Raw genomic sequence first — 16218 nt, forward strand, 5'->3', positions numbered from 1 at the left:
GGCCCCCTGTCTTCAAGCCCCTGCCTCTGGGATGAGCCACGGGTGGGGGAGGGGAGGCCTGTACCACCCTCCCTCAGCCTGGGGTTTGCCCACCCTCCAGACCAGGATCCCTGCTGAGAAAAGCCTGCAGCGCCCTCCAGCCCCCGACCAGCCCCAAGGACACAGCTCGGTCCAGGGAGAAGGGGAAGGGGCTTCACTGAGGGAAGAAATCCTGGGTCTCTGCCCGGCCGTCCACACCCAGGGGGCCTTCCCAGGGCATGCTCCTGCTGCTCCCCAGGAACTGGCTGGCGACAGCTCTCTGCAGCTGCCCAGCCCCCTCCTCCCTGTCCTGGGGCCTCCCCACCTGCACCCCATCCCAGCTACGGGAGAGAGTGAAGCCTCCTGGCCAGTCCTTCCCTGGCCTCCCGCCATCCGCAGCCCATGGGAAGGGACAGGCAGAAAGAGAGGCCAGCCCCCAAGGCTGGCCTCGTTTGGGGGTTGTTTGGGAGGTCTGGGGCACATCAGCCCCACCGTGGTGTGGCTGGGGGACCCACAGCCTGGAGGCAAGGTGGCTCCTTCCCAGCCCCTGTGGCCAGGACCGACTCCCCAGGTCCTGCTGCCCAGGTGACAGTCGCCAGAGCTGTGTCCTGTGGCCACTGTTCCGGAGCTTCTGGCTGGCCACTGGGCCCTCCCCTTCTGACTTGTCCTCCCCACATGGGAGGCCACTGGCCCCGTCTGGCTGATGCCCACGGGCCCCCGTCAGCCTCTGCCACTGTGAACGGTCTCCCACGCTTGAGGCAGCGGGAGGAGACATGGCCGGGCGGGGCACCCCGAGAGCCTAGAAGAGGGGACACCACAGTCCTCTGCCTCGAGTTCTGCATTTTTGTGATTTTAATTTTATTTCCGATGCTGCTATATCCACCATACACTGGAGTTAGATGAACAGATTTTTTTTTTCTTTTCTTTCTATGAAAGAAATTATCTTAGTCATAGCTTATGAATTTCAAACAATGGGGAAAGTAAAAAAAAAAAAAAAAAAAGGAAGCAAACAAAAAACAAAACAAGCCTGTGGTCTTGCTGGATTTTTGGTGGCGGGTTGGCATGGGGTTGAAGAATTGGCACAGTAAGCCCGGGCCCTGGAGGGAATGTCATCTAAGTCACTTCCCCGAAAGTGCATATTCACTCAGCTGACGTCCCAGCACCAGCTACAATGTGCCTGAACCCTCTGGGTTTGGAGACAGTGGCCTGGTAGCTGGTGGCCTCTAAGTGAAGGCTCAGCTGAATCCTGCTGGGACCTGGGGATGGGGCCAGCCACCAGGAGCCCCTCTGGGACCCCCACCCATGGGCGGAGCCCTCCTGGGGCTGTGGACCACAGGGGGTGGGGGTGGCTCTGCCCGTGGGAGCCCCTACCTACCTTTCTGGGTGGCCTGGGGCCTCACCCAGGCCAGGCAGGCAGAGCCCCCAGACCAAGCAGGCCACCCTCACTTGGGGTGCACCTCTGGAAACTGAGGCAACAGGAGCCAGAGGGCTCTCTCTCTCAAGGCCACACCGCCTCCTGTCCAAACCCCACTGGGCTCTGTGCTCCTGCTCTGTGTCCTCACCCCTGGGCCCTGCCCAGTGTCCAGCCGGGGGGTGAGAGCAGCGCCCAGCCCCACCCTCCCGAGGGCCCAGGCCCGCACAGCCATGCGCACACAGCTGGGAGGCAAGGTCCCTGCAGGAGAGCAGGAGGGCTGGGCCGAGCTCCTGGGTGTCACTTGCTATAATGATTCACCAGTTCACCCCGGAACTGGAAGCCCACACAGGGTGGAGGGAGGGAGGGAGCACAGCCTTTCTGGGGACAGGTGGGAGGAGGTTCCAGCAGCCCTGGGAGTGGGGAGTGGGAAGTTGGCACTGCCACCCTCTGCCTGGAACAGATGGGGACACAACCCCCAGGCCCTGAGAGCCAGCAGGATGTGTGCTCTGGGCCACACTGGGCCTCTTGCTCCTTGCCTTTGTGGTGGGGGCCACAGGGGAACCCCTTAACCCTCCTCCCCCTCAAACATCCACAGGCAGCCCTGCCCCCCACACCGGCCACCTGGGCCCCCACACCCTACCCATCCAGCCCCAGCAGCCATGTGGCCCCCACTGACCAGAGGCTCCCACACGGGGTAGCCAGGGAGGCAAGTCCCAGGCGGGGAAGAGGGCTGGGGGCTGGCCGTGGGGGGTGGGGACTGGTCCTGGGGAACGGGTGCCTCAGCAGAGCCCCCCAGCTGCTCAACAACAGAGCTGGCTGGGGCCTGTCAGGGCGCAGGGGGGAGAAGGAACCAGGTCCAGGGCTCCGGACTTCCAGCCCCTCCCCGCCGCTTCCCAAAACCATGCATCAGTCCGCTTGCACCTTGCGTCTTGCACCCCATGGTCTGGGGGCACCCCAGTCTCACTCTCCAGCCCATGGCCTTGCTGCCTTGGGGCCTTGGGGCCCACTGCATCCCCAGTAGGGTCCATTCCAGGCGCATCGCCCACTCCCCGGGGCCGCAGGTGTCTGCAGGGCCTGCCCTGACCCACCACGGGCAGGCGGGACGGAGCAACGCCCAGGTGGGGCCTGGGGCTCGGCGGGGCCAGACAGGCTGCCACGTATGCAGAGGAGCCGGTGACTAAGGGCACGGGGCCCCACCAAGGACCAAGGACAGATGCCCGTTCTCCCTGTGGGCGAGTGAGTCACCCGGTGGGAGGGGACCCCGAGCCCACTCAACCCACCAGGCCATCCTGGGCAAGAGCCCTAAAGGGGTCGGTCCCTGGAGGAGTGACGGGTGCTCCACAGGAGCCCTTGGTCAGCCCTGTCCGACAGGCAAGGGGCACCAGCGCCTCTGAGTCAGGGCCTGGGCAGGAGCCGCCCTAATTGGCACCTGTTGGGGCCCGGGTGCCGGGGGCATAAGAGATGAAAGACATGGACCCGACCAGGAGGCGGCTGGGCAGGCAGGAGGGGGTGTGGGCACAGCCACCAGGTCATAGGGACCTGAAGAGCCAGAGCGTGCCGTGGGGGCGAGATGCTGGAGAGGGTGGCCACGCTCAGCGGGGCTTCAGGGAGGGGCCTGGCGGGTAGAGCCCACGCAGGCACCCAGACACAGGACGGGGCCACCCCCGGGGTCGAAGCAGAGATGGGGCCGCCTGTCCTGTCCAGCACAAAGGCCCCAGACTCCAGGCTCTGTCTGTGCCGCTGGGGCCCAGAGAGGGGCTGCTCTGGGCTGAGGACACACAGCATGCCAGGGAGCGGGAAGCCCTGGCACCCGGGTGCGGGCCCAGCGCGAGGGAGCACCGTGAAGATGGTCTCAGCTGCCCTCATCCGCGCCGCCGTGGCCTCCGAGATACCCCCTAATTATCTTGTATTCTTGTGGGATACCCCACAAGAAGAGGGCCTCAGTGGATGTGTCTCTGAGGACTGGGGGTGTCTGCAGTCCGTGGGGCCACAGGACAGACCCCAGGTTACAGGCAAGAGTGGGTGGGAGTCAAACCCAGGACTCGCTGCGGGTCAGGAGAAAACCTTGCCCCTCCCGGCCTCAGTGTCCCTTCTGAGCAAAAGGAAGTGGGATGAGGGAGTCCGGGGGCTTTTCCCACCTGGACTGCTTCACCCCGCACCCCGCTGGAGGCTGGCCCCGCTCACCTGCCAAGACCTGGGCAGCAACATCTCCCCGGCCCCGGCCCCACCCCCACCCCCCAGGTGGGGCCCTCAGAAGTGGCCTCTGCCACTCCGGGAGTTTACAGCGAGGGAGGAAATGGCCTGGTGGGCCTGTTCGCAGGTAGTTGAGACAGGACAGGGAATAACCATATAAAAGGCCCGGAGGCTGTGGGGCCCCACCCCGCCGGGGCTCCCCACGGCCCAGGCCCCTGCAAATCTCACCCTCTGGCTTTGAAGTCCTGGAGGGGGTGGAACCGGCCCCACCTTTGGCCCCCCCAGCAGCCCTCTCTCTCTGTGACACCCCCTCCCCTGGACCCCCACTTTCTGGGTCCTCCCTCCAGGGACAACACCCCCGCAACCCCCCACCTCCCGCAGGCTGCTGTCATTCTGGCCTCCCCCAGGATGCCTGGGGCCCTCCTGTGCTGGGACCAATGGTGGCAGGCGCAGAGCTGGCTCAGGGTCCCCACGCCAGGCACGCCTGGCACCTGGGCCTCTGCCCCGCAGCAGATGAGCCTGGGCTGGGCATGTTCCCATGTCCCGCCAGCACTGGCCCTTGCCCCTGCCCAGCCGTGGGAGGGGGGGCAGGACGCAGTGGTCAGAGCGGGGCTGAGAGGCCAGTGGAGCCCCCCGAGCCGGCGCTGGGCCCGTCCGCTCCCAGGGGCTCAGCTGCCGTGAGATGGCTTGGCCCAAAAGCTGACCAAGGTCCAAGGCTTGGGGGCACTGTCACAGCCTCCAGGGACCCCAGGAGATGGAAGGAGCAGACAGGAGGGAACTCAGGGCTGTTCTTTCCTGGGGAGGTGACCTTCTGGAAGGTTATTGCTGAGTGGCGTGGGAGGCCTGGGGGACACCCCTGAGGAGAGAGAGAAGCTGGGACTTGGGGGAACCGCTCCCCCCAGATACCCCCTCCAAGGACAAGGTGTTGCAGAGACGACGCTGGGCCCAGCTCGCCATCCGGGCCTCGGTTTGCCCCTCTGTGTGTGGGGTCCAGCGTCTGAGAAGTTGTCAGACCCCCCCGAGTGCTGGCAAGGGTGGCCTGCCCACAAGGATCCACCGAGAAAGTGATCCTGGAGCCATCCTCCAGCTGGCCAGGCCCCCAAAGTCCCTCTGGCCCTGTCCCCTGCAGATAGAATCTTGCCAGGAGTAGCATTTGTCTCCAAATGGCAGTCCCAGGGCTCAGCCAGGCATTGTCAGAGCGGGGGGCTCCTGGCTCCCAGAGTGTCAGGGTGGGGCTTGGCCGGGGGACTGTCCATCCTGGGCCAAAGCCTGCAGCCGAGATGCCACAGAGCGGGTGTACCCGAGACAGTCCGGAGAGAGCCAGAGGGAGGACGTCCTCTGACCTCCGCCCTCGCCCTCTGCCAGGCTCTGTCCCTGGTGCCTGCCCTTCCTGGCTGTTTGTCCACAGTTGGAGAGGAGCTCCCAGTGAGCCCCAGAGAGCCCTGGGCCCAGGGCCAGTGTATGACAAGGGCTGACCTTCAGCTGGGACTGGTCTGTGGGGACAGCCCCATCCTGGAGTCTGGGGGCATGGCCCTGTCCAGGGTCTGAAGTCCTGAGGGGCACAACCTTGGGGTGGCACCCAAGACTCCAGGGACTGGGTCTGGTTGGCCCTTTAGCTGTCTGCCGAATCCCCTGGGAGGGCTTCCAGGAGGAGGTGAGCATGAGGGTTGTCTTTCCGGGGCTCCTGCAATGCTGAGATTCCATCCCTGCCAACCGAATGGCACAACCAACAAGGGGCAGGGGCAGGGGTGGGGGGGAGACAAGGTGGGGTGCCCGTGGGGGCAGGGGAAGCCCAGGGGAGGGACGGCCCCTCCTGCCCCGCCAGGACAGGAGCTCCGCCAGGACAGGAGCTCCGAGCTCCTCCGAAGGTGCTAATTGCTGTTTAGCTCAAGCCAGCTCCTTGCGCTCTCTTTCTCTCTCTCTCTCCCTCTTTCTCTTTTTTATACTTGAGCCTCTAGAGCACACAGTAAACAGTCATTTGGCTCTCAGGGCCCTGCAAATTGGTGTTTATGGTGCGAGGACGACCCAAACACAGGCTGGCTGAGAAGGAGGGAGGTGCTGGCTGGGCAGGCAGGGATGGGGTGCCCTGTCGAGGCCCAGCTCTGGGTGCATCTGTCCCTCTGTCTAGGGGAGGAGCCCAGCCTGGTCTGACAGGCTGGGGATTGTGGTTAATCCAGGTGGGCTTCTAGGAAGAAGTGAGGCTTCTGTGGCAGGGAAGACTCCTGCAGAGAGAAGCTGCTAAGACTCGCCGCAGGTGTCCTGGGGGTGTTCTGTGTTCCAGCCCCAGCTGGGATCCAGGCTCAGCTGGTTCCCCTCTCGTGCCAGGCCTCGATTTCCCTCCAACGATGACGGCACAAGCACCCCCCAGCCCAGTGGCCAGAGCAGTATAGCAGATAGGGGCGTGACTGGCGGACTTCCAGGCTGGGCAGACAGTGCGGGGAGGTCTTGCTGGGAGAAGGGGGCTTCCCTGGCTGACAACCACCTTGCCCGCCCCGCCCGATGCCAGGGTGGTCCCGCCCTCCCACCTCCGGTGCGCCGGTGCCAGCCCGTGTCCAGCGGGCTCAGCCCCGCCAGGCCTGCAGCCCGCAGCAGCAACGCCGGGAACCCAGGGAAGCGACCGGATGTCTGGAGATGGGAATGAGCCCTGGAGGTGACATGAGCTTCCTCCCCAGATGTGAGCCTCACTGCCCAGGCCTGGGTCAGGGCTCTGCAGAGGACACAGGCCAGGCAGTCTTGCCTGTGACACAGCCCTGAGCCCACCCCTCCTTTGCTCAAGAACCTTCCGTGGTTCCCAGGCCTCATGGGATGGAGTTTGAGTGTCACAGCTGGTGTCCCCCACAATCTGGTGTGACTCTGGCTGTAGGGGAACTCCGATCTATGGAGCAAAAACTGACCTGCTGCAGTGGACCCCCGCCTCAGCCCCTCAGCCCCAGAACCCCCTCTGCCACTCCACAACGGCCTTCTCACACCCCCAACAGGGGGCTGCATGCTCTGACCCTGTTTCTCCCACACCTGCTCTATGAACCTCAGTGGCTCCCACTGACCCCAGGACTAACTCCAGCTCCACAGCTGGCCCGGCCCACTGACTGCTGCCCGGCACGTCCCCCAGACGCACCGATGGACCTGTGCACGGCCCCACAGGGGGTTCTGACTAGGCGTCCCCCAACCCTGGCCGTCCCCAGGGGCTGTTGGCCAGAGTGAGCTTGGGGGCTCTGCCTGGCAGGACCCACCAAGGTCTCTGCCACCACTCCCGGCTGCCAGCAGTTCGCTCCCCACTCCCAGCCATGGGCAGGCCCCGCACAGGGCGCCCTGAGAGGGGAAAGAGGTGTGAGTGAGGCCACCTGCAAAGGCTCCCCACGGCCAACCAGGTGAGGACAGCGCAGTGGGGACAGTGTGGGTGGGGACAGTGCAGGGGACAGTGCAGGGGGACAGTGCAGGGGGACAGTGCAGGTGGGGACAGTGCAGGGGACAGTGCAGGTGGGGACAGTGCAGGGGACAGTGCAGGTGGGGACGGTGCAGGTGGGGATGGTGCAGGTGGGGACAGTGCAGGTGGGGACAGTGCAGGTGGGGACAGTGCAGGTGGGGACAGTGCGGGTGGGGACAGTGCAGGTGGGGACAGTGCAGGTGGGGACGGTGCAGGTGGGGATGGTGCAGGTGGGGACAGTGCAGGTGGGGACGGTGCAGGTGGGGACAGTGCAGGTGGGGACAGTGCGGGTGGGGACAGTGCAGGTGGGGACAGTGCAGGTGGGGACAGTGCAGGTGGGGACAGTGTAGGGGACAGTGCAGGTGGGGACAGTGTAGGTGGGGAGGGTTCAGGTTTTCGCTGCACGGGTGAGGCTGCTCTCTGCATGGCTTATTCAGGTGGGGACACCGCAGACACAGGTCTTGGTCATCTTCCTTGCCTGTCACATGTCTGGCTGGACTCCAGGAACGGGGTTTTCTCATCAGCGCGGCTCTAGCTGCCCCCACATTGCACTAACCCTGGCTAGGCCTGACCCGGGTCTTCCTGACGCGGCACTGGCTGAGACGTGGGACAGAGCCCTGCGCACTTGCCTTTGCGTCTGTGCGGTCAGGTGCGGCGCAGGGGGTGGTCTCCTGCTCCCTGGGCCTCGGCCCTCGGCCACTGGCAGGGGGGTGTGTTAGGTGTTCATCACCTGTTGGCCAGGGTTCCTGTCTCCGCAGGATGAGAAGCATCCGGGACCAGCCTGGCCCGCGCTCTCCTCTGGGCCTGGACTGCGGCCCTGAGATGCCCAAGTGGGAGCCCCGGCTGTCCTGCAGGCCGAGACATGGTGCTGTGTGTCCCCTCCTGCTGGCCGCGGAACCAGACCCCTGTGCCTCCTGCTGGAGTCCTCCCTGTGCCCCCTCCTCCTCCAAACAGTCTCCCTCCCTGCTCCACGCCCGGAGATGTGAGGTCCCCAGGCTCGCAGACCCTGTACCCCTGGCCTCCCCGCTGGTGGGCAGTGTGGCTACCCTCCCCTCCTCTTCCCGCCAGCCTCCCTCCCGGGCCACCCACGCCCTGCATGCACCTGCAGCCCGGGCACCCTCGGCCGCCCCGTCCCTGGCAGCCCTAACTGGCTGAAGACGCCCTCCTGAGACAGGGGCTCCCAGGTGTGGCTGCCCAGCTGGGCTTGCGGGTGGAGGGCTGGGGAGCTGTAGGCAGCACCCAGACGCCGGGGTGGGAGTCAGGACCTGGCACAGGCAGGCTGGCCCCTTCCAGAGCCTCCTGATGTCCCGGGAGCCAGTCCTGCCCTCCCGTGGCGGGGACATTGAGGTGCATCAGAACTTCAGGGTACCTTATTAAGACCAGAGAGGGTAGCTCCCCTAGGGACACCCAGCAAAGAGCGTGGAGCTGGCCCCCCACCCAGGCTGGCTCCAGGTTGCGGTGACAGGCAGGCTGGGCAGTTGGTGGCAGCCCCTGGGTCACAGTGTTGCCCGTGCCCCCTGCCTAGACCCTGGACTCAGAGGCAGGGGGTGGGGAGAAGGCTGGCAGGTGCTGGCGGCAGGTGCAGGGGAGACCACGATGCCTTCAGCTGGGCTTTTTAATTAACCTCAGCGGCCGCTCCGAAGGGCCCCAATTAAGTGAAGAATGCGACTGCAGAGTGGGGTCAAACAGAGGGGCGGGTTTTAATTAAAGCACGGTGGCCTGGGCAGGAGCGCCCCCACCCGACTGCCTCCTCCCTAAAGCTTGCGCCACATGGTGGTCACTTGCCTCAGCAGGGCCGTGACAGAGAGTCCCGGCCTGCCCGCCGCCCTCTGCTGGGCCTGGAGGGGCAGAGCCTTCTCTCTGTCTGTGTGGCCCAGACCAGGCAGCCCCTCTCTGAGCCACTGTCCCCTCCAGCCCCTGCCCTGGAATAATCCCGTCTACCTGCTACGTCAACAAGTATTTGCTGGGTGTCTATGGTATGTCCACTGCCAAGGCAGACAAAACCATGAAACAAATACATCTATCAAATATGCATGTTCGAAGGAAGAAAGTGGAGTGAGGGGAGGAGAGCAGCAGAGAGGGCTGCTCTAGCCATTGCAGGAGAGAGGGAGGGAGCTGACCTGCAGGAGGGACAGCCAGTGCAAAGGCCCTGGGGCAGGAGCCTGGGTCCAGCAGAGGAGCTGAGGGGTCTCGTGGGGCTGAAACCAGCAAGTAAGAATGAGAAGGAAGATAGACATTTCTCCAAAGAAGACACATACACGGCCAAAAAGCACATGAAAAGATTCTCAATGTGACCGGCCATTAGGGACCACAGAAATACCAGCTCATACCCATTAGTATGGCTGTTATGGAAACAAACAGAAAAAAATGTCGCTGGGTGCAGTGGTACACCCACCTGTAGCCCCAGCTACTCAGGAGGCTGAGGCAGGAGGATCACTCAAGGTCAGGAGTTTGAGGCCAGCCTGGCCAACATAGTGAGACCCTGTCTCAAAAAAAAAAAAATCAAGAAATAAAATACTAGTGAGTAGATTCATTAAAAAAAAAAAAGTCACAAGTGTTCGTGAGGATGTGGAGAAATTGGAACCCATGCACATTGGTGGGAATCTAAAATAGTGCAGCCATCATGAAAAATGGCATAGAGATTCCTCCGCAGATTAAAAATTCAATTGCCATGTGATCTAGCAATTCCACTTGTGTGTATATATCCAGAGGGAAACTGAAGAGATATTTGCACACAGACGTTCACAACAGCCAAGAGCTGGGAACCACCCAGCTGTCCACTGACGGGTGAACAGACACAATGTGGTCTATCCATGCAGTATTATTCGGTCCTAAAAAAGAAGGAAATTCTGCCACATGCTACCTCGTGGATGAACCTTGGGGATATGACTATGCTCAGTGAAATAAGCCAGTCACAAAAGGACAAATCCTAGAGGATTCCACGGATAGGAGATACCCACTGTTGTCGGATTCATAGAGACAGAAGCTAGAATGGTGGGTGCCAGGGGCTGTGGTGGAGAAATTGAGGAATTTGTGTTTTTGTTTGTTTCCTTGCTTGTTTTGAGACAGGGTCTCATTCTGTCACCCAGGCTGGAGTGCAGTGGCATCATCATAGCTCACTGCAGCCTCAAAGTTCTGGGTCCAGGCCATCCTCCTGTATCAGCCTCCCAAGAAGCTGGGACTGCAGGCATGCGTCACCGTGCCTAGATAATTTTTCTATTTTTTGTAGAGATAGGGTCTTGCTATGTTGTCCAGGCTGGTCTCAAACTCCTGGCTTCAAGTGATCCTCCCACTGTGGCCTCCCAGAGTGCTAGGATTACAGGCGTGAGCCTCCGCACCCGGCTCTAGTTAGTGTTTAACGGGGATGGAGTTTCAGGTTGCTGCTGAAACCGGACACTGAAAAATGGTTACAATGGTAAATTTTATGTTATGGGTATTTTTCCACAATTTTTTTTAAATGAGAAAAAAAAAAAAAAGAATTAGAGGAGATCCCAGATGGCGGAGGGCTGTGGGCACTGGTATTTCCAGCCTCACTTGGACCAACAGGGGTCTGCACGGGGCATCTGAGCAGAGACGACTGCCAGGGGCCCGGGACCCCTGAGCCCTCCTGGCCTTGTGTGGTGGGATGTGTCCCAGGACTTCAGGTCAGACATTCATGGGTCCCCGAACAAGAGAGTCCGGCGTCCTGACCGGGCCTGCGACCAAAGGCTGTGGCGGGGTGGGCGGGGTCCGCTCAGGCACTTGCGTCCTGCCCCATGGCCACGGGCTTTGCTCAGGGCAGCTTTGCAGGAGCCACCATGGTAGGGCCGACATTCCCCTGGCCCGGCTTCCTCCGGACACGCGCCCGCCTGGCTTTGGGGCAAGACGATTGCAGGAGGGGGGGTCTCCTCCAGGCCACCGCGAGCCTCCCGCCTGCCCAAGAGAGCCCGTCTCCCTGCCCAGCCCTGACTCTGCCCCAAACCTGAGTACCCATCCCCAGAAGCCTCATGCGGGGGCCCCCCTGGGTTCTGTTGGGGCCTCCAGGTAGGGTGTGCCCAGGAGAGGACAACTCTGATCCCAAAAGCTGAGTCACCATGGCAACAGGCATGTTCCAGAGCGGAGCAGTCCTGAGCCTCACACGGGACCGGCTGCCCAAACCTGCAGGAGGTCTGGCGACCCTGTGGCCACTGTGTGGTGCGGACACCATGTGGAGAGGCCCAGAGCGGAGTGTCCAAGGGGTCCCCACCCTTTTGTCTCCCAGACGCTGGGGTGTCCCAGACGTGTGAATGGAGAAGGCTGCACTGGCTGCTGAAACACGTTCCCACTAACCAGGTGGCTTAAAACAACAGGCAGCTGTTCCTGCCTACGTCTGGAGGCCAGAAGTCCGTAACCACGGTGTCCAAGCCTGTGCCCCTGAGAGGGCTCTAGAGGAGGACCCAGCATGGCCTCTTCCAGCTCCAGGAGGCTCCAGGCATTTCGGGGCATGTGGCCTCTGGTCCCGTCGTCCAAGCTCCCCTCTAAAGAAACGCTTGTCATTGGATTCAGGGCCCACCCTAATCCAGGATGATCTCATCATTTTTTTTTTGTTTGTTTTAGAGATGGGGGTCTCATTCTGTTGCCCAAGCTGGAGTGCAGTGGCAAGATCATAGCTTATTGCAACTTCTAACTCCTGGGCTCAAGTAATCCTCCTGCCTCTGCCTCCCAAGTAGCTGGGACTACAGGTGTGTACCACCACGCCCAGCTAATTTTTTTATTTTTTGTAGAGACAGGGTCTTGCTATGTTGCTCAGGCTGGTCTGGAACTCCTAACCTCAAGTGATCCTCCTGCCTCAGCCTCCCAAAACACTGGGATCACAGATGTGAGCCACCACACCCAACATTACAAGATCTTTTTTTGATTTTAAATGTCCTTCTATGGTGTGGTCAAAAGCTGTATTGAGATGTCACTGGTCCGTGAGGCCCCCAGCTTGAGGAGGCTCCTGTCTGGGGAGGTCACACACAGAGTGAGTCCATAGGCAACTCCAGGACCTGGTCTCCAGCCCGGGAGGTGTGGCTCCTCCCTCCCACTGTCCTCTGCCTGGGGGCTTGGAAAGTGGAGAAGGGCCTGAGAGAGGAGCACAGACACGAGCCTCCCCTCAAACCTGCAGGGGGGTCCGAAGAAAACAGCTTCATCCAGGGGGAGCCCAGCATAGCACCCCTTGCAGTTGGCCCTCTCCCCTACTCCTATGGGTTTCATCCAGATGAGACCCCTGCCCCTTTGCGTACAAGGCCCCCTCTCCAAACAGGGCGCATCCAGCCCTTCTCTAAGGACAAAAGAAGGCCCCCCACCCTGACTCCAGCTGTCCTCATCAACATATCTCTCCCATTTCTGACTCTCTGCCACACAAGAAATGAGGGACTTTCAGCGCTATGTGTACCTTGAGCAAGCCATACCTGATGCCAACATCCCCTGACTGGTGTAGCCTGCTGTTTAAAGTCCATGTAGCCTCTCGCATGCCCACAGCAATGGTAGGTGTCTCCACATATGGAGCTACAATCTGTTCTGTGGTGGCCCCTGCCACTGGCCTGGCTGTGCCCCCGGCTATGACCCGAGCAGGCCCTAGGACAAAGTAGCTTCCCACCCTCAGCTGTGTCCCCTCAAAGGCCCTGGGGCAGCACATGGCTGGTTCCCAGGGGCTCTGACCTCAGACACAGGCCCTGCGGATGGCCGAGGGATACTCAAACAGGCCCTGTGCTGTGGCTCCAGTTGGTTTCTTTGCAAAACCCCAGGTCCTGACGCCCAGCTTGGAAAGAGACTGGGGAGGCCTCTCTCCCCTCTCCCCATAGGACCCCAAGGGCTCAGGCCTCTGTGCTGGCCCACCCTGGTCCACCCAGAATGGGAATGTCCTCTACTGCAGGACAGAGGGCAGAGGGCAGGAACCGTCTGCCCCTCACAAGGTAATTAAGGACAGGAAGCAGGGTCCCCTGTGGACGGCGGGGCCAAGGATCTGTGTGTGCCGCATGGAAGCTTGCAGAACAGGGGCTGCAGGTGATGGAGATGTTCTGAGTCTTTGGGGTGTGGGTTACACAGATATATACATTTTCCAAAGCTCGTTGGATCCCACACTTAACATATGATAACATGTACATGTATAGGTGTGTGCCAGTGCATGCAAATTACACCTCCCTATAGAATGGGAGTTACGATGGTCTCTCCTAGGACCTGGGCTCTCAGAGCGGTGGGGCTGGGTGCCCAGTGGACGGGTCCCCAGGGCAGAGGGCAGTGACCAGCCCAAAGAGTGCTGGCCACTGTCTGTGGGTGGGTGGGAGCTGGTCTTTCCAAGGCAGTGCCCACGCCTGCGTCTCCTCTGCCAGCCAGTGTAGCCCAAGAATCCTAGAGCCACCAGGCTGCAAGAGGCTGGTCACTCACCACTCTGGGCCAGTGGCATCCACATTGTCATGAGAACATGTTAGAAATGTAGTTTTCAGATGGACACAGTGGCTCATACCTGTGATCCCAGCACTTTGGGAAGCCGAGGCAGGAGGATCACTTGTGGCCAGGAGTTCCAGACCAGCCTGGGCAACATAGTAAGACCCCCATCTCTACAAAAATTTAAAAATTAGCCAGGTGTGTTGGTGCATGCCTGTAGTCCCAGCTACTTGGAAGGCTGAGGCAGGAGGATTGCTTGGGCCCAGGAGTTGGAGGCTGCAGTGAGCTGTGATTGTACCACTGTGCTCCAGCCTGGGCGACAGAGCAAGATCCTATCTCTAAAAAACGTAAAAAGAAATGCAGATTCCATGCCCCAACCCAGACCCACTAAATGGGAAACTCCAGGAGAGGGGCCCAGAGGTTCAGCAACCTTCAGGTGACTCAGACACACACTGGTTTGGGACCCATTTGCCCAGACACAGCCTGGGAGGTCAGAATCCGTCCGTCGCACTGGCCCACACCATCAGCAGCTCCAGCCTCTGCCCCGCCTCCCGGTTTCCCCGTGGCTCAGGCAAACATTCTTTTCTCTGGCAGATCTAAATCCTCCTGGCTGCAGATTCAGCCCCTTCCTACCAGCAGGGCTGGATCAATCCAGCAGATACATCTGTGGCTGGCTGTTTCCTGTTGTCCCCTCCCCAGAGACCCCAACAAACCACCACCATGGGGTCCGGAGGGGCGGCCGGCAGGTGGACAACTTGCCAAGGTTCCCTGGGCAGGAGGGGGTGTCTGAAACTGGGCAGGCGGCCCACGGCTGGGGAGGAGGCGCATGTGCGCTCGGTGGGGACCGCGTTGGTTAGCCAACTGGTGAGGTTTCAATAATGTCTATGAGAAATGACACAATATGACAGAAGAAACAGAGACCGTTATCAAATGCTTTAAGACATGTGGCAGGCACATCACTTTCGGGGTGACGGGTATTTTATTATTGGCGAAGCAGATCGGTACATGGACACGGACGTTGGAACTTCTTTTGTTCTTAGTACCTGAAGTGAAAAGACCGGGCCACCTTCCTAATTTCAGTTGAGCAGGGCGCATACACGATCTTTCCAGATTTCCTGCAACAGCTGTGACTGAGATGAAAAGGTCTGAGGTTTCTATTGGCCACAAAAATCATAGGTCCTGCCAACACTGCTGCATTCAGAAGGGGAGGAAATGCTAAATGCCAGTCAGAGGTTAATACAAGCCGAAGGAATGCTTCCGGGCACCCTGGCGACGGGCGCTCACCTCGCAGGCTCCAGGTCTGCCCGCCCAGGTGTGAGGTGAGCCCAGGAGCAGACAGACAGCAGTCCTTGCACCGAGGAGCCGGCCTGCCCAGAGAAACAAAGTCCCTGAGAGCTGGGTCAGGGGAAGGGGGCAGGCACAGCTCTGGGCGTTCATCAGAGAGGAAGGGCCCGTGTGAGTTGGGGAAACTGAGGCTGGAGCAAGCATAAGGGGAAACAAGTGACTTTCTAAAGGGACCAGAGGTGGGAGAGGACCCTCGAGTTCCCGGAGCTGTACCCTGATCCTCAGGGCTGCTTGTAGTATGGGCAAGCCCACCCCCTGCTGGCCAAGGCTTCCTGAACAACCTGAGCAGCATGAGTCAAGGGCAGGCTGGCCCGACCCTGGCCAGGGCTGCCCTGCAGTAAGAACAGCCATGATTGCTGGCTCCAGGAGTGACCAGCTGGAGGGGGGGCTTTGGGGCTAGGTCTGAAGGAGGACAAGGGAACAGGCCCGGCAGAGGGAAGGTCATGGTCCTCTCCCCACCCCACCCTCCAGGAAAGTCCTTCAGGGTGTACAGCTCTCCCTGCAACCAGGTGTTGGATGTCAAGTGCTTTGGCAAAGCACTGAATACAAACAAGGATGAAATACCGGAGGCTCGGAGCCTCTGAGCCTCCTGTTGGGGAGAGTGAGCAGAGGGGTTTCGGCGGGGGCACAGTGGGGCAGGAACCCCCAGAGAGGTGGACATCCAACCCAACAGGCTGGAGCGTCTGGTGCGCTAGTGAGCTCCCCGTCACTAGTGGAACCCAAGATAACACTGCAGCCTGCAGAGGGCACCAAAGTGCCTGTCTCCCAAGAGGCCAGGGAAAGAGCAAAGTTGCCAGGAAGCAAGCAGACTGGGGGTGTATGGGGGCCTGTCAGGATCCAGAGGGGCACGATCCTAGCTGCGTGGTGTTGTGCACACGTCCAACCTCTCTGAGCACCTGTAGCCTGGCTGGAATGCCGCACACCTCATGGCCTCGCACACAGAGGACGCACAAAGTGCCTGCCAGGCCCGGGGGCAGGGTGGGGTGCTTGGGGGGCGTGAACAGCTTTCACTCCCCAGTCACTTGGCCACACCAGCTGCACGCTGGGTCTTGCCACACAGGCACCCCTACCCCTTTGCTCCAGCTAGTCTGGCTGCCCCTCCAACCAGCACACCTTGCCCCTCGATGGTCTGATCACAGGGACCTCAGAGGCGGCCCTGGGAGCACCTGGGCCTTGGTTTCCCCAGGTAACTGCCTAACACTTCCTAGCTCCACAGTGAGTCTCTTTCCAGGGGCAGGAATTAATCCCTGGACATGACTACGGGGGCTCCCCCTGCTCCTGTCTGGCCTGAGGACATTCCATTTGTCCTGGTGGCGGGGCCAAATCAGGAGCACAGAATCAGGAGGAAGGTACATTTTTTAACCCCAGGAGTGGGTACACAGGAATCTGTTTTATTATTTTTTTAAACTGTGCATCTATCTTACATACACTTCATCCG

Source organism: Eulemur rufifrons, chromosome 4, assembly GCF_041146395.1.
Source record: "Eulemur rufifrons isolate Redbay chromosome 4, OSU_ERuf_1, whole genome shotgun sequence".
In the NCBI taxonomy this organism is placed as follows: Eukaryota; Metazoa; Chordata; class Mammalia; order Primates; family Lemuridae; genus Eulemur; species Eulemur rufifrons.